The sequence below is a fragment of the Grus americana genome, chromosome 16, assembly GCF_028858705.1.
Source record: "Grus americana isolate bGruAme1 chromosome 16, bGruAme1.mat, whole genome shotgun sequence".
In the NCBI taxonomy this organism is placed as follows: domain Eukaryota; kingdom Metazoa; phylum Chordata; class Aves; order Gruiformes; family Gruidae; genus Grus; species Grus americana.
In genome coordinates, this window is record NC_072867.1 from 12,096,663 (window position 1) to 12,114,985 (window position 18,323).

General features: G+C 39.9%; 1 protein-coding gene across 1 annotated transcript in view; it reads left to right on the top strand.

The window, feature by feature from the left end:
• The window catches only part of TMEM132D (transmembrane protein 132D), a 267,820-nt gene that overhangs the window by 172,354 nt on the left and 77,143 nt on the right, over nt 1-18,323 (top strand). The gene's annotated exons all lie outside the window — the stretch shown is intronic.

The following is an 18,323-nucleotide window of genomic DNA, read 5'->3' on the forward strand; positions in this document are numbered from 1 at the left end:
CTGTCTGTCCTGCATTCAAATGAGTTGCCACACCATCATGGTGAAAAATATAGGGCTTGAAAAATACCTCATTATTTAGCCTTGGTTTTAGCTAAAAATCTGTTAGATACCCAACCGAGTGTAAACAGAAATTTCGTGCATTTCCTTTTCTCTCCCCTTCTTATTTCTTCATCGTTAGGGCTGAAGTATACTTGTCGAAGGTCTGGCTGTGCCTCATTTTTGTTCTTAGACAATCTATTAGAAAATATTGACACATTATTATTTAACACTGAAAGAAAACCAAAAATCAATCTCAGAGCATTTAAAAAAATGTAACTTGGATGTTTGCCTAGTGATAGCCAGTTAATTACGCCTTTATTGAGCCTGAAGGTGTTCTCCGCACTTCCAGACTCGCAGAACTGATAACGGCTGTTATTGTTATTTACCAAGTTTACAACTGCTCAGATGTTGTGATTCTTTATTTCACCAAAAATATTTCTTTTCTTTTGTAATGGCTCATGCTTTCATTACCAAGGTGTATATCACAGATGAAGCAGCTCTCTCCATCTGGAATTGTGGCCATCTAACAAATCAGAGTTGTGTATCTAATCCTTTTGCTTTGCATGACTGTTTTCATGGGCGAGTTCCTGCGATTGAACAGTGGGTGATCTCTGCTGGTTTGTTGATAAGAGAAGAGGCTTCCAGGTCTGCAGATGGGACCTTGATGTGCAGTCACACAAGTTCTGGAGTATTGAGGGTTAAGGCTGTAGAGGTGATCCGATTTACATAATTGGAGATGTGGGGATTTTTATTCGCTCCATCCCTTAATGAGAAGAGAAAAGATTTCTTTCCTAGTGGTTCCAATGGTTGCAGGAAACACTGGTTCTTCTCATACATGCCCACGATACACGATTGCCTTAGTATCAAGTGATAGAGTGGCAAAAAATAGTTTATAAGAACAAAAAGAGATTTTCCTGGTGGTTGCTACAAATCAATTCACTCTAATAATTTCCATTAAAAGACAAAAAAAGGGCCCAATTTCCAGAAGCACAAAATTCTAGGCTCAAAGGTCACGTGAAGTCTATAAAGGTATCAGTAGGTGGCATTTTACAAGGCAACAGGTGTTGGGATAATGGGTAAGAGGGAAAGATAAATGGCAGGGGTCCCCTAATTACTGACAGACTGGGAATAGTTTTAACCTTCCTTGCATTAACTGGAGTGTCAGGGAAGAAACTCTGGGGTATCACGAATCTCTAAATCGTTGTCATACTTCACTTTGTGCTTAGGAAATGATAATTCAGGTGCAGACATTTCAAGACATGTAACTTAGATTGGTTTGGTACTTCAGATTTCCCTGTGACCTTAGCAAAGCCAGTTTGTAATTTAAAAATGAAAAATAAATAAATAAATAAATTCCACTCTTCCATTTAGGAAGAATCACAATGAAAACAAAGTGTTATATTATTTCTTTGTTTCTGGAGACTGGGGTTAATTTGGGTTAGTTTTGCTGAGCTTCGTTGCAGAATATGTAATTTCATGTGTAGAAGCACCAAACAGAAATGCTGTTGAATATTTCAGTTACAGGTTAATTTTTCAAAAGAACAATTTTATTGCTTTAACATTAGGCAGACCTTTGGTTTTTTAATAGACTATCACATGCCACTTCTGCACCATCTTTGTTTTCTTTAGTCTTTTCTGCTAGCTATTCTGGATTTGTAAATAGCAAAGCAGAAGATTGGCCAATTTAGAGCTTCCTGGTTTCTTTTTTTTTTTTTTGAGTTACAAAATGCTGCAATGGAAAGACTTAAATGTATATATCAGCATCAGGACACACTGGAAATACCTTCTGCTGAAGTTTAGAACACTTGGTGTGCTCACCTTACCTTTCTCTAGTGCATTTTCTTTTCCTATGGCATATTAGCATTCCAGCTTTTGAGACCGCTGCAGGGCCCTACACCAATAATGGCAACACAAGTCACAGTAGCGCACTCAAGGATATTGATGAGAAAAGCTGTAGGGTGTATTTTATGGATGTGTGGGTACCATAAAGGCTGATATTTCTGATACTTTAATAACACCTTTTCTAATTTTCAAGTGTAACAGAACCCATCTTGGTAAGCTGTGCATGGGACCTCGGCCGGCTCTTGTTAGCAGAATGGGAATAGCATGGGAGAAGACATTTAATTTGAGAACACTGTAAGAGCCTGTGAGCACCTGTTTGGGTATTTGCAATGCACGATCCTTTCCCTTAAGCCTGATGAAATGCAGGCAAAGATGTTTATCCAGGGTTATAAAAAATTATTGGCCTTTTACCATGATTGCTTTGCAGTGGCTCTTACAGCCACATAGCAATGTCTTGCCTTGTTGGCAGAAACTAAAACATCCACTAAACCCCATGGAAGAGGCAGATATTTCTGTGGTGTACTGTTCTTTGCCAGCACAGTTTCCACTGTAATTTCTGCATTTCTTGCATGAGCACTGTTCAAAACTCTCCCATTTCCTGCCAGCTTTCTCACTGCAAGGTCTGTGTCTGCGGGTAGTGTGTGGCCAGGGAACTGGAGAAGAGGTGTCTTAAGAACGTGTTGAAAACGTGTATCGAAACAGAGGGTTTCTTAAGGATGTGTATAGAAACAGAGTGCTTTATTCTGGAAGGAGAATTCTGGACAAGGAATGCCAGAGCATTACTCAAAGTAATTATTGAAAATTTGGCACTTTGGAAAAAAAAAAAATCACAAGTAAATAGGGAAGAAGCAAAAACCTTCTATGATGTTCTTTGTTGTCAGCTAACATATATTAATTATCTTTGAAAGTCATTCTCTTAACATTCACCCGTAATAGGATATTCTTTGAGACAGCAACCCTAGCACCTCTTAAGACCTTTGAAATATGGTATTAAAAAGGCATAGGGTCCATTTGTTCATTAACTGTCTTGAACGTGCTAAACTGCTTAGGTTTTTTGAGATGAGGACCAGCAATGTAGTGTGACAGCCAGTGAGAATAATATGCCTGAATCTTCTAGAATATGACTTTTTTTTTTTTTTTTTTTAATTGGCATCCTAAAGAATCAGCTTCTAATTCCTATTTGACTTCTTTCTGGTGTTTCTTCCCTATTTTATTTCACTCTCATTTCGTTAGGTGATGAATGGCACAGGTTTAATCACTCAAAATGTACGTTTGCTGCTATTGATTATTGTTGCTTTTTAAACATTCTGTCAGCTCTTTCATAATTATGGTGTTCACCTTTTCTTGAACCTTAATGATTAGGTGAGGACGAGAGACAGACGAGCTCTGTAGCCATCTGTGTACATACAAGATAATCCCTACTGAGAAAGGCAGAGGGCAGAGATGACATGCTGGTAAATGGATAAGTTGAAATCTGTTCTGTAAATAATAATAATAGAAATCATGAATAGTAAAATACCTGGGCTGGTTAGTAACTGAACCAGCACTGAATCTGTCTTACCTGTGTTCATGCCCTAAACCTATTCTATCTGTGCCCTCCCTTTATTTCATAATCTGATAAGGAGCCAGGGCAAAACACCTGTTTCATAAATCTCATGGGGGAGATGTTGGTCCCAGGGTTGATAAAGCCCTTGTTAATGTAGTCCTTTGACCAGAAAATATATTGTGTTAACTTTACTTTCTCCTAGAATACAGAAAAAAATATATGCAGGATGCTCAATGTCCCTTCAGAAATTTCTTGAAAAGGTTACAGGTTCCTAACCTTCAATTTTTAATAAATTTTTGTCTGCATACATGTTTTACATTTATAAATCAGCAAGTCAAAATTAGAGTCAGCCTGGCTCACACAAATGTAGTTGCCCTGATGTTCAAGGCATTATTAGGTTTAAAGATATGGATGTGGACCAGATGTTTCAGGTGGTGGTGGGACATAGTAAGCTGATGAAGAAGCCAGGTAGTTGGATGATGAGCACCCTTGTGTATAAAAACTCTGTGAATCTGGATTGCTTTCTTGAGAGACTCCCCAGCCTTCACAGATTAACTGGTCTTAATGCCAGCTGTAATAGACTGCCTCGTATGATCTGTGCAGCTAGGAAAGAGCAGAAAAGTTTGCCTTCCAGAGCAAGAACGCTTGAGTACTGCAGAGTCATGGTAACACTGGCTGAGTAGCCCTGGATTACCTCATACCAATCATGATATTAATATTTTGGAGTCAATAATTCAGTTTTGTTGCTGCCCGGAGAATCTCAAACTTGCTGGCAGGCAGGACAGCTTGCCTGGCTCTAGGGCTGTGAATTATCAGGTTTCACCTTACCAGGGACAGGCAGGACGGGCTCCCTTCAGCCTTTATCAAACTCAGCTTGTTTGGGGCTTGGTTAGTTTTGTGCCCATATGTCCATGGAGTGCCTGTCTTGCCTTATTACTCAATACATTGGGACAGCCCTTAGGTATGTTTATAATCTAGTCAGCATCAACCTAAAAATCAACCTTATTGTTAGAGAGCTGAAATGGACAGGAAGGAAAGAATTGAAACTTGATTAATGGTACAGTGGTGAGGTTGCAGTCTGCTTGGCAGAGGCAAGAACTCGAAAGACAACCTTCCGTCCCTCCCAGCCGTATTTTAGTGGGCAAAGGTAGATGGTGAACAGTGAATTACAGGCTTGTATCAGCAACTGAGCTTCCATTATCTCTCTGGTTTTGGCCCATTATTTATTATCCTCAAGCAGTGAAACATTGGCCTCCAAGACAGTCGAGTGAGGTGTGAGGCAGAAAGAGATTTAAATCAAATGTAGAAAAAAATTCTGAGAAGACACTCCTGATTTATGACAGGCTTAAACAGAGTCAGTGACCAAAGTCCAGCTCATTACTTGGCAACAAACAGGTTGTAGTGAAGGCAAAGAATTATTCCTACTCATCTGACCCCACCAAGGAGTCCCAACTTGGCGAGCTGTCCCTGCTCTGAGAAACACACAGACGCTCAGCTCTGCTCTTGCAGAGGAAAGCTGCTTTGGTGCAGATCGAACTGACCTATTTTTAGGCTGCAAATAAAGGGGGTTTAAACAAACTTGGATGAGCTCTTAGGAAAAAACCGTCACGTTATCCTTCATCTCAGGTGTCTTATGAGCTTGGTAACCTCCAGGAAAGGGTCACTGGTAATGTTGGAGCAAAATAACCTTTTAAACCGGCACAGCCATTTCTGCGATGTTTGCGTCACCACAGCTGCTACTGTATGAAGCACAATTGGAATATTTATTTTACAAGGTCAGGTTAATATACCAGCTGTAAAATTTAGCGTTGTCTTTATTTGTTGAACAGAATTATTTTATAATGCATAGCATGTAACAAAATTCATATTTAAGATGAAATTTTGTTAAAAGGTCTGTTTTGGTGCATCCTATCATAGTTATGAAAGCAACATTGACTGTAAGCCCATTCTCCCATTGCAGATGAACATGCTCTTGTCCTCAGACCCATTAGAGCCATTTTGGCTTGCGAGAAGTTATATTTATGGCAGTCATATTAAATAAATTGTACCCAAAACCTGAACACCGGTTTAACATTATACCTTTTAGATAATTCATTGTTTCAACTTGCTCCTGATGTTCTTTATAAAAAATTAACTAAAATGTTGACAGGAAATAAACTGTTCTACATACCATCAGCGTAAGAAGCTGGATAAATAGACCAAATAAATAAATAAAATCAATTGCTGCAGCAAAGAGGCTATTTATTATATAGAAAGTGTTTCCATATTAAAATAATTTCTAATAATTACAGGAATCAGCTGCAATGGCAGTACCAGTCACTACTGGATTTTAAAAATACTTAGGGTATTAATGCCCTTATAAATATATGCATCTGAAACATTGAATTTTTAGCTAGTGCTGTTTATGTTCTGTTAGAGACTGGATACGTAACTCAGACTTAGCTACCAGAGTGCTCAGTGCTGTGCAAACACATATTTAATTATAGCCTCACCCTGAAGAACTCAGAAGCCAGACAGAGAAGATAAATGATAAAAACATAAAGAAAATATTGGTCCCTTCTTACAGAAGAGGGATGGAGATTGGCAGTGTGCTGAAGTTCCTCCTGAAGTCAACCACACTGCCTTCTCCTAAACCAAGGTTTCAGCTTGGTTCTTCTTCCCCATTACAGAAGATGTGATGGAGGGATCATGGTCCCTGGAGCGCAGACCTAGTTGTGCAAGTGCTGTCATTGTTGGAGCTTATGGTCCATATGTAGGTCTAAAGGTGGTGTGACTGTCCCTGCCTCTTCCTTAGGCCCCCTCTTCTGCTCTGGTGCCTTGCCACTCCTCATGTTGGCGGAGGGCTGCTGTTTTCTGTCGGGAGCTGCGCAGGAGTACAAGGCGACCCAGGCTGGGATGGTGGAACAGGGCACTGGAGGCTGTTACAGCCTTCTCTCTACTGTCTACCATCTTAAGCTGATGATTAGGATGCTTTTGGATGAAATTAATGCTTTTCTGTGGGAGAGCTGCAACGTGAATCTCCATCCATGTGTATGATATAGATGAACAAATTGATCTGGATTTGGCTGTGACTGGCTTGGGTTCTGCCTGGTAGCCAGGAAGTACAGGATCACATCAGCCAAAATCAGCTGTCCTAATCAACTTTAAGAATGAATGTTTCTAAACACTTCCACTTAAAATCAGCTTTATGAAAAAGGTGTCTAGATAGTAGTTAAAAGCTTTTACTTTCCTAATTTGTAGCTTTTAAATTGCAATTACAATATTAGGCAACTTTTCAAATATTTAATTAAAATGTTACCCATTTCTGAAGAGAGAACTTTTAAATCAAAATGATTCATGAATCACAGATGAAATCTGTTCATGGGAAAGGGAGAAACCTCTGGATCACTGTGATATTGCAAGCAACCATTTTCTTTTCATAAGTATATCCTATTGCTTCCTAAAATTAGGTAAGTCAAGGTCTTACAATTTCATCTCATAAAACAGGTTTTTCATTCTCCCAGTAACATCTCTTGGCACCTACAAGTTCTGGTTTGAATAAATCTTTCTTGAAAATAGAAATCCAAGATGACTACAGGATACTAGATAATGTCCCTTGCCATTGTTGTCTGTTTATCCCTGGAAATGTTTTTTTTTCTCCATCTCAAATGATACATACATGGTTTTGGTTCTGGTTATTGGGGTTTTTTGCTTGGCTGGTCAGGGCTTGTTTTGTACGATGGAATACATTCATCCTGTGACTGAATATTATATCCAGATCTTTCTTCTACTCTGTTATTTCAGGCTGAAGACCTCTTACCTGATGGCTGAAATTCTTGCTGTCAGTCCCCACGATTAAACTTTGCACTGTGTGTTACTGCATTTCATTCCATTTCTTTTTCCTGAATCCTTGGTTTTATCTGGTGCTTCTTATTTAATAGTTCAAACTTCTGTATTGACAATGCCTCCCAAACTGATACCATTAGCAAATTTCCACAGTAGTCTGTTTTGTCCTGTTCCAGGGTCATTATTGATAGCAGTAAAAAAAAACCAAACAAAAAAACCCAAAACAAAACAAAACAAAAAAACCCCAACAAAACCTGTCCCTAGGCTAATTCTGGAATATTGCTGTATCAGTTCAGAGGAACAGGTCTTGTTGACTGTTGATCTCACAGTTTTGCCTGGATCCAAAAGCTCACTCTTTGGATTGGCTCTCTGTGGTTCAGGCAACTTAACCGGAAGGACTTTGTATTCAAAAGCTTGTTAATCAGCCTTTATGCAATGCATGAGTCATATTAGATTCCATTTCACATTCTAATAATTGTAATGAGCCTGCACAGCTAATAGAGGAAAATGTTTCATCCAGTAAACACATAATAATCTGTTATGCTTCAGAAACTAATTGAATCACAGATATCCGAAGCTACCAGACATTTTCCTCCATACATGGATGTCAATTATTTATGCTTTTTCAGAGCATGTGATATGCGCACCTCTGTGCCCAAATGGTGGACCAGGCAGCTGAGTAGTCCAGTCGGGTGTGACAGTCCTGGTATTCCTACATGACTGTGTTCAAGAAGTGAATATACTCAATTGCAAGGGGCCAATGTATAGGGTTCATTTCCCAATTAGAATTGCCTGTTAAAAATGGTTTGGTCTTCAACTTACTATAATTATTACTATTATGCTAAACATTGGCCTTGCTCTGGCATGCTTCTATTGTCTGACTACCAACAAGCCGACAGATGTATGAGTCACTAGCACATAGCATTTTGCTTTGTATACAGAGAGAACGAAATGAGACAATAATACAAGCACCTGGCAATCAGAGATGCCTTATCTCCAGAATCCTACAAATGCCATATTCTTTGGATTTTTCCTTCCAGAATTAATGATGACCCTGGGGTTCTTAACATTTGAAATAACAAGCAATAGCTCTTTCCCTTTACAATTAGGCATTTCGTTGACCTGTCGAGCATGCAATGAAGCAGCACCTGTGTTCATTGCAACATCAACGCGGACGTTTTGCCACTTAAATTCCCAAGCAGTGAAAACCATCATCGAGTTTAATCCAATTCTTTTTCTGTCAAAGGTTACTACAGGCTCATGGAAAAAGATCTTGATGATGATGATGTTGTTGAAGACGAGGTTAGAAATCTTGTTTTTGTATCTGGAGCTGCAGTTGCTAGCTGAGTAATACTTTAATCACCTGTAATAATAGCAAGCAACAGTCACCCAGTTTTCGTCTGAGTGGGGGAATGAGTAATGAGGGCTCGGACTGGCTGCTGGCAAAGCTGCTGACAGCCACACAATTTGATGTGGAACATCGAAAATTGGGTTCCCTAGAGAAGTAGGAACAAACGCAAGGATATTTTTCTTATGAATTAAAGCCTAAGAAAAATGGCTTTGCATAACAGCTGCTGATTTTTTTTAAGTGAGAGTTACATATGTTTTTCTTGATTAGATGCATGCAGTTGAACTGGGTTGAAACAAGTCCAATCCGTCAGCCCCGACGGTCTTTCTGTGTTACTCTGAAGCTACATGGTGCTATGAAATGTAGAAGGACCAGGAAAACATGGCAGATCTGAATTTAGAGCAAGTTTCACCCAGAACTTCTCCCTGCTTCAACGGACACAAGGTTTAGAAGCCTTGGTCCGTTTTCACACTACTGTAAAGCCATTGGTATTAAAAATGTTATGAGTTGAAAACAGAAATAATTTGGTGGTGAATCAAGTTTTCAGAGTGAAGGTCAGAGTTTACACTGATTTAAGAACATTCCTTCAAATACATATTCACTGAAGTGTCATGTATGTCCTCTGTTTTTAATCAGGGAATCTTTCCGAAGAGCAGTTAGAATCACAGAGCAGCTGAGGTTGAAGGGAGCTCCAGATGTTAGGTACTCCCATGCTCTGCTCAGAGAGCAGGTTGCTCTGGGTTGTGTCAACTCAAGTATTGAACACCTCCAAAGACAGAGATCCCACAATCTCCCTAGGCAAAGTGTTTCAGTATTTGACCACCCTCATGGCAATTTTTTCCCTTGTATCTAAATGGAATTTCCCATGTTCTAACTTGCGCCTCTCATCCTATTGCCATACAAGCCTGAGAACAGTCTGGCTTCATCTTCTCTGTATCCTCTGGTCAGGTAGCTGTAGAAAGCAGTAGCATCTTCCATTTGCCTTCTCTTTGTAAGGCTGAACGAGCCCAGCTCTCTCCATTTACACAATGTTCTCCAGCCCTCCACCAGCTTGGTGGCCCTGCACTGGCCTCGCTCCAGTGTGTCAATATCCTTGGCTTGAGCTACAGCCTCCGTTGGCTTCCCACCTCTTAATTGATGTGATTATGAAAAGATTTTCCCCTTTTGGCATAACGAAAGGGATGCTGCCTTAATTGGTTCCCTTCAGATTAGTGATTTGAATAAAACATAGCTGAAAAAGAAGCAGCAAATTTCTCCCAACTGAAATAGATTCATCACCACTCTGGTGCTGCTTGAGCAAAGCAGGCGGGTATCACTCTCTTCAGCTTCTTGACATTATTTTTAGATGTGTTTTGTGATTTTGAGGTACCATTTGGTGGTTGGGGGTTCCCTTTCTTCTTTTTTTTTTTTACTTTTGAGTATTAAAGCTTTTGAAATTATCTATTTACGAGCCATGAAAATCTCCCCAAAATGGATTTTAATAAGTGTGTAATTGGATAATTTGACAACTGGTAAGCTGAAGCCCCAGAGATCAGGAATTACACTTCACTACAGAATAGTTGTTCTTCATGTAGAATTAATTAGATTTCCTCTAGATTACAAGTAGTAAGAAGAGTAGTCAATTAAGAGAATTATTCTCTGACTTTTCCATCCTTCTTTTAATTGCCAGCCAGTGGTATTAAGAATTCCTTTTTTATGTGAGGTGTCCTCAGAGGCAGGATGCCAGAAAGAGGATGAGGGACAATGAATTAAACGCTGGCCCAGGATTCAGAGGAAATGACCACCAGCTTTGCATGTGACTTTGACTCACCTTCTGAAGGACTGGTTATCCATTGGGCCTGAAAGCTGCTGGGTTCACGGGAGGCAGACAGCAAAACGAGGACAGGTTCCTGATCAGTTGAGGGTCATGTTTTTCAGTGGCATTGCTAAATCAAGCAACACTTAGTCCTCTTCACCCCCACCCCACTCTTGGCTGAGTTAGTAGGAATGCCTATGCAGTTGCTGCAGAGCTGGGCTGAGGAACTCAGCTTGGCAAAAATAACCATTCTTTTTTTTTGTTGTTGGGTCATTCTGAACCAGTTTGCTTCATCACCTGCCCATACAAAGGAACAGTGGCACAATGAAAGGAGTGGTTGAAAAAGTGGAGGCAGAAGCCACTTCAGGCAGCATGGCTCCTGAAACAACAGCTTGAGGGGGAAAAACTTGTCATCAGCCTAAAAGATACAGAGGGAAGCTTCAACCTTTGTCATGTGTGGACATGGACAAGGCATGGACAGCTGAAGAGGGTGGAAAAGCACCCTGCTCTGGCCAGTCCTCTCCAGGAGCGGGGACTGGCGGTGCGTCGCCTTTGCGGTGCTTTTGTTAGTTTTGTTTTGCATTGCTTTGGGGCTGTGCAAAATGAATTTGACAAACTGGATTTACGTGCAGGATGTTTCTGAACCTGAAGGGATAGGTACAGGGAGATCTTTGGTCCTGTGCCACCTCTTTCTCCTCTCTTTCACGCTTGCTGTTGGAGAGGCTTTCTGTGTGGGATAGCAAAGAGCAAAGGAGGGGCTCAGGGGGGGAAATAATTTTGTTTAGACAGGAAGGGATAAAGCAGAGCAGATGACTGTGATTCAGATGGATGTCTGCGCCACGCATTGTACCTCCTGAGGCTCTTTCTGATATAAGGCACCTTACATGTGCCTAGGGAGAAATTTAGTCTGTGGACTGTGCAGAGGGATATTTTCAGGTGTACTAAGTGTTGTCAGGAGGAGCAATATAAACACATGGCCTCCAGAAGAGTGGTCCTGCTCACCTTGGAAGAAGGACAGTAGAGACTTGCCTAAAGGTAGATGACATGGACCCAAATCACCCAGAATTAAGATCTCAGATCTTGATGTTTACTGAATGTAGAGAAAATAAATTTATAAGGGGATGTTTGTTTCATTTATATTGTGACCTTCAAAGAAGGGATGAGGAAAAAAAGTAAAATAGGAAATCTGCATAGCTGAGATTTCAGAGTACCTAACACTGTTTTATAATCACTGATGTAATTTCTAATTGTGAGGAGAATACAAGAAACCAACAACATCAAAATGTGAGAAGTGTTCATTTAAAAAACTTGACATTTAAAGAGACTAAATTGCAGGCATATAAGAAATGTAAATGTGAAATAAAAAAAAAAAAATCAGGTTCTTTTTCATACCACTTACTAGCAGTTCTATAATAAAATAACAGAATCACTACCCTGGAGTAGGATTCTGCAAAATTACTACCCTGGAGATACAGTAGTTACAGTTCAAAGTGACTTTTTTCTGCAATGCTAAACTTCTATTTCCTAAACCCATCAGCTCTGAACAGTGTGAAAGTAAGTATTTAAACCACACTATACCTTGCATAAAAATTAGTCCTGCTAATTTGAAAATAGATTGCAGGACTTTCAAATGTTCAAGTCAGCAGTCAAAAATGATAATTGTTAAAATATATAGCAAAGTAGTGCAGTTTCATAAAGAATGGTGATAAGTCTTTCCATTGTATTTCATATTAAAAATCCCAAATTCTGCTTGTATGATTTGTGAGGCAAATTATCTTTGAATTTAAAAATAATTCTCTCTGTTTTAGTGGAATAAAGGTGTGTTGTTTTCACATATGTATTTTCTCTTTGATCTTAAAAAGATGTCAGAAAGCGGAGTTAAGTTTCCTTGTCATAACTAGGTACAATCTAATATATGTATACAGCTCTTTGCTGATTTGGTGATAACAGGAACCACTAAAAAAAGTAAAAAACTTAGACATGAAGGGAAAAACAAAGCATTTCAACATATAAAACAGAGAGGAAAAAAACTGAACATATGTAAAAATATGTAAAAGTATACATCTAATTTTGTCATAAACAAAACCAGAAAAGAATAGAACTGTATTGCAGCTGGCATCCAAGAAAACCAAAGCTCTTCTACTTTAGGGACTTGGTTGAGCAGGTGCAGTAAATGTGGTCTGTTAAATTATCTATTAATTTCTTATTGTAAAAAAAAATTTTTTTTTTTTAAATGTGGTTTTCTGAAGCAATTCTCAGTTTTCTGTCTGTCCCAGCCCCAGTCGATGTTCCCCTGGTTTCTATAGAATGAGTGGAAGATCTTTAGAAGAAAGAAAAAGTATAGTTCTGGTTATCTTCATTTCTAATAAATCTTTTCCGTATTAAGCCAGGAAGATGTACATAAAGAATGAGAAAATGTATTGTTAGTATTTAGCCAGAACATAGCTGTGCTATCCTGTGAGTTTGAAGATATTTCCTTTCCTCGCTTCTGTTTTCCTTTCCGTGTGTCTCCACTGCCTGATTAAATAGTATGCTTTCTGGGGCAGAGACTGCTTGAAATATATTATTTACGTATAGTGTCCGTAACAGGATGGCTCTGATTTCAGCTGGATGTGCTAGGTGACAATATAATGCTAAGAATAATATATGAGCAAGCTCAAGTAATGGAGATTGTCTGCCTGCTCAGTTTTTGCAAGGGGGCTTGAAGAAGTAATTTAGGAAATGTTATGAGACCCAGTGAACAGAACGTGTCACTAGGATTCTGAGCAATAAACTTATATGGAAAAAAAAAAAAGCCAAAACTTTCAGTCCTTCAAAATAGCTTCAGCTTTTTCTCGTCGACTGACATGGAAATATGAAAATATCCAATTTTGGTTTGCTTTTGAAAAATCCATGTGCTCAAATCACACTGGTTGCCCTTATCCTGGTCCAACACAAGGCTGTTCCAGATCGTCTGCTAGTATCTGTGCTGTGAAAGGAAAACATAATGCAATTAGTCATCAGGCAGGAATTTTACCTTTTTCATTTTAGGAGGAAGATCTGCCAAGTTAGCCTGTTTTTATGACATTTCTATTTAAAAGTGCAGTAAGATACAAAAAGAGAAAGGGTTTCCAGCTGGAAGAAGTGATTCTTCTTCCAGGGTAAACTCAGCCAAATACCAGAGGCAGAGGGAAGCAGTGATTCTGCAGTGCAGGCTGAGATGCCAATTTCTGGCATCCCAACAACTGAGAATGAGGTTGAGTCTCATAGAAACTGAAATTTTGTTAATATTTGGGATTGTAAGTCATAAAGAACTGGGCTAATAACTAGAAAAGATTGGGAACCTCTGCACAAAAATCTTTTCCTTTGACTTCCATATATCTCAATAATCCAGATTAACAAAATAAGAGGAAGCATCATCAGAGATCTTTTAGGAGATTGAGGCGGCAGGTTTTACTGCCTTGTACATGTCTCTAATGGATTCTCATCGTCCAGAAGACTTCAAAGATTAAGATTAGAGACTATGTTTTTCTGTTTCTCTTGATAGAATTGCACAGGGAAATTAATGAAGAATGTAATCTGCTGTGAAACTCAGAAAATTCTAGAGTAAGGGAAGAAATGAATTTGCTTTTCTTGCACTTGCCATTTTTCAGGGGCACCGAGGTTTCTGTCTGGAGCTCTGTCACCTTTCCCTGTCCTATTACAAGCAGAGTCTGAATAAAACAGAAGCCAGCACTCTTCCAGAGACCTTGAGAGCTGACCTGATTTCATCACTGTAGTAAATTCCCTCTGGGCATTGTGCAGCCTGAGAGCCAGGGTTTTTTCTGCTTTTGTATTGCCAGCAAACCATCCCTTCATGGTCCTACATGGCCACAAAACCAGCTGGGCAGTTATCACCTCTGCAACATCTGGCTGGCCAAGAAATGCCCTTGCTCCTTTGTGAGCTGGGTTTGTTCCAGTACTGTCAAGAACAAGGTTGCCCACCTTGCCATCTCCAGCACACAGCAGGTGGTGGTGCTCTGACCGCGTGCTTGTTCTCTATTTATACCCTTTTTGGATTTACAGAACTTCTTGTTACTTTCTGGAGTGGCCAGTGTGGAGGCGCTTTAAACTTCAGTGAGTTTATAATAGTGTTTTGGTTCTCTTTGCTATAAGGACCTTGTTGAGCATATCTTAATTGCAAGAATTCTTCCTGCTGATGTCTAAAAGCAGTCAGAAACATGAATCTTCTCGAAAAAAGACTTAACTAGCCAAACTATTAGTAAACCAGTATCACGTTGTGGTAAGATGTCTGTAGGTACACAGGCTATTTGTTTATGCATATAGATGCTTGTAGAGTAACAAAGTACAGACTCTTTTTACTATTCCCCCAAGTGAGAAGGCAGCTATGTCATTAAAAAGCAGTTTGGCGGTACAAGCACAGCCATGGTTTCTGCTGGCAGAGCTGTATTAGGATCTTCTTGCTACTTTTCATACTGTTGAGCAGCGTATCTGGTAGAAGGGTGTTTTGCAGGTCTGTACTTCATAATCCTAACATTGGACAGTCTTAAAGTAACAACAAATTTATCCTTAAAATAACCACGATATTGATATGCAGTTACAACACTATAACATATAACTCTCAAATTACAAGTAACGTGGATTTAGTAGTGCAAAAAAAGCAGTATGCTATCTCTGGGAAACTGCCTGAAACTTAATTGTCACGGGGTTTAGACAAGACCAATTAGATAATTTAAAAAATGGAAGGGAAAAGCACTGATATGGAAGCACACCTTGATAACATTAGGCACAGAGTCAGAAGAAGGTAGTTTTAATTTCTCCTCTGACACTGGCTTTCTAAACGCAGGTGAGTAATTCTATCAAAATGCAGTAATTTCTAAACCCAGCTGACCCTTCTGTGCATTCACTTCCTCACTCGTGTAACGAGGATGCCATGGGGGTTTTGCTCCTCCTTTCTGGAGCAGTATGAGTTTTAGTCAAACAATACTTGTTATAGAGTTTGAATTCCTCCAGTACTAATTCTGCAAATGCTGGAAACAGGGGAGAAGAATGTGGATGCTGTGATAAACTGAATGTACTAATTGTTTTAACTTCATCCCTATCTTCCCAGTGCCCTCTGCTGGATGGCTGCTCTGTATCTCACCTCCCGTGGCTGTAACTTCATCCCACTTCAGTGTCTGCAGTACACCTGTGAATATCTTCTCGGTCGCTTTTGCAGTATTCCTGATAGAGGAAAGGATGCCCAGTCATGCCCTTTCAAAAGTCACTACATCCACTCGAAAATGTGTATTGCATAATTCCTTTAGTAATGGTAATTAATGCACAGAAGGGACTTTGGGTGGGAGCAAGGAAAAGGAAGGGTGGCAATGCCACAGTAGCTGAAACACGTTCTGCTAACAAACTGACATTTAGAAATATCTGCTACTAGGCTCTTATCGCCTCTCTTCTTTTTTCTTTTCTTTTTTTTTTTTTTTCTTCTTCCCCTTTAGTGTATTAATCAAGAGTTGCTTCATGGGCAAATAGCTCAAAGAAAGCATTTAACTTACTTCCTGTTTTTAAAAATCGTAATACTAAGAAACATTGAAGAATGCTTGCAATAAGTGCCTAGAGGAACTTAACAGAACCTAATGTTACATTTACTGAATAACCGTACAGGAAACAGCACTTCTGTAATCTTTGATACATCTTACCAATTTCAATGATGATTACACTAGCAGTATTTTGGTTGTATCACAGGGTGGAATTCTTAGCATGAGAGACACTCTCTAATGCCATGTACGCAGCTCCCCTGCACAGTAAACACTTTCTGACCCTTTCCTTTCTTTCCACGTGGATATTGGCAGAGCTCTCTAAAACGTGGCTACGCAGAAGTGAGCTGCCAGGGAAACACCAGCCTGTTTGGGAGAAGGGATGGGAGAGCACCAGCCTGGCACCTCGGGAAGCTGCTGGTAGCACTGGTCATCCTCCTCTGCCCCCAAATCCCCACCCCGTGGGGGGGGGTCCTGAAAAGAGTTTCATATTCCCCTCTCCTACTGAAGACCAAGGCAGGAGGTCTTTCAGCAAGCTGTGCCCATTTCGTTGGATGTAGGCAGAAAAAGCTTGATGTGATTTCAGGGCACATCTAGACGGTGGTTACATGCAGGCTGATGCTGCCCAAAACCATGGAAGATTTTAGACCAGCAGCTTTGGTTTGGGCTGTAGTTTCATTTGACAAATAACTTCAAATGTCAACCTGTGGAAAACAAGCGTTAGTCCCGCTGCACCTAATGCAAGCACTTACCTTGTCACTACATCTTTGAAGGCTGTTAAAGAAGAAAACTGTCTGTTAATGGGCTCCAATTGGTTTTAGTTAAAGAAAGTTAGATTTGTTTCTGGCCAAAGAGCAGCTTTTGTTTTGTTGCCACTTTTTATGTCTATCTGATTCTCTTTCCAGTACCTCTCTGCCTTTTGGTTGAAACTCAGGAGAGAAAGCGAAAGTGAACATTTCACACCTTGCTTGCATGAACGGTTCATATTGTTGGAAAAATCCCCACCACTGAGCAAATGTAATTATTTATGTAAGAAGAGATCCGTAGGAGCTGTACTACTATGTGACTACAATTCTTTATGGCTGCACAAATTACTTGCAGCTGCCCTCCTCTAAGCTGTTCACGAGGCATTAGAGAAAAGGATTGATTTTTCAGAATTCACTGGAAAGAAATGAAAATGAGTTTATTAATGAAGATATCAATGCAAGAGCTCTGAGCCACAGGCCTACTGACTTGTTCTTCCACCTGAACGTATCTCCAGGCAGACTATCAGCTTGGGTTTTGTCTCACTTGAATCAGAATCATTCCCATTTCACGAGTGTTTATGTGAAGAAAATGATGCCCTACTTCTCTCCTGGCTATTGGTGTAGAGGGTAAGAAAAGATCATCAGGTGATCTTCAAAATATATTAAAAAATAATGTTCCATTTGTAAATTGTCTGCACTGAGGAAATGAATTGGAGCAGACAGACAGTGTTTAGCACTTACCTGAACTCCCTCTCGCACCTTTTCAGAGTCAAAGTGATTTGTTGCCTTTCTGCGCCAGCCAGACACGGAAAGGATGTTCCCGTCTGCACGCACAGCTACAAGTGTTTAATAAACAGCCTTCAAGGAACTTGCCAAACCTGGGAAAGAGGGCTCACCTTATTTTGTGTTGCTTTATGTTTTGAATTTCTTGGTACTCTTGACTCTGCGGAAGAGCTGAACCGGACCGTCTGTGAGGACCCTGGGAGCGGTAATAGGTGTTAATGGCCCTGACTGGTGTCACCTGGGGACTCCCTCCACACCCATGGGCCCAGGAGCCCCATTTCAGCTCAGCCGTGGTCAGTTGGTTCTCCCTCACAATCACCAAACCCTCACAGCTACCGTACCCTCAACTTGCCCTTCTTCCACTCCTTAATTTTTTCAAGTGTGAATTTTCTGCTTTTAGGAGATGCGTGTATGACTGATTTCCTTGGGTAGCGATCGATGGTATCCGAGTCTTGCTGGGAAAACAGGTTATACTAAGGGGATGGCAAATTCCTTCTATCTTCAGTTGACCCTCACTACGGAACAGTTACCTGGCTTGCCCAAAACTACATTATGAAACCACATTACATATTTTGCAAAGCTTCTTTATAGCTCTCGATAAGGAATGTTTTATTTGGGCTAGGTGATTGTCCCTTCCAACTGAGATATTCTAGTCTGTTCTACTCTATTTGAGGGCTATACATTTGCACAGTTGGATTTTGCAAGATTTAAATTTTCAAGGTAAGAAGCAGGACCAGAAAGATCATGTAAGAATCACGGCATCTAGCATGAAACATGGAAATTATAAATTTATTTGGCTTTTTTTTCTTCTTCCTATGTGTAATTGTTCTGTAGCTCTTTAAGAGGATTGCATAGCTTGATTTTTATAACCATGGCTAACTTATCTGTAGTG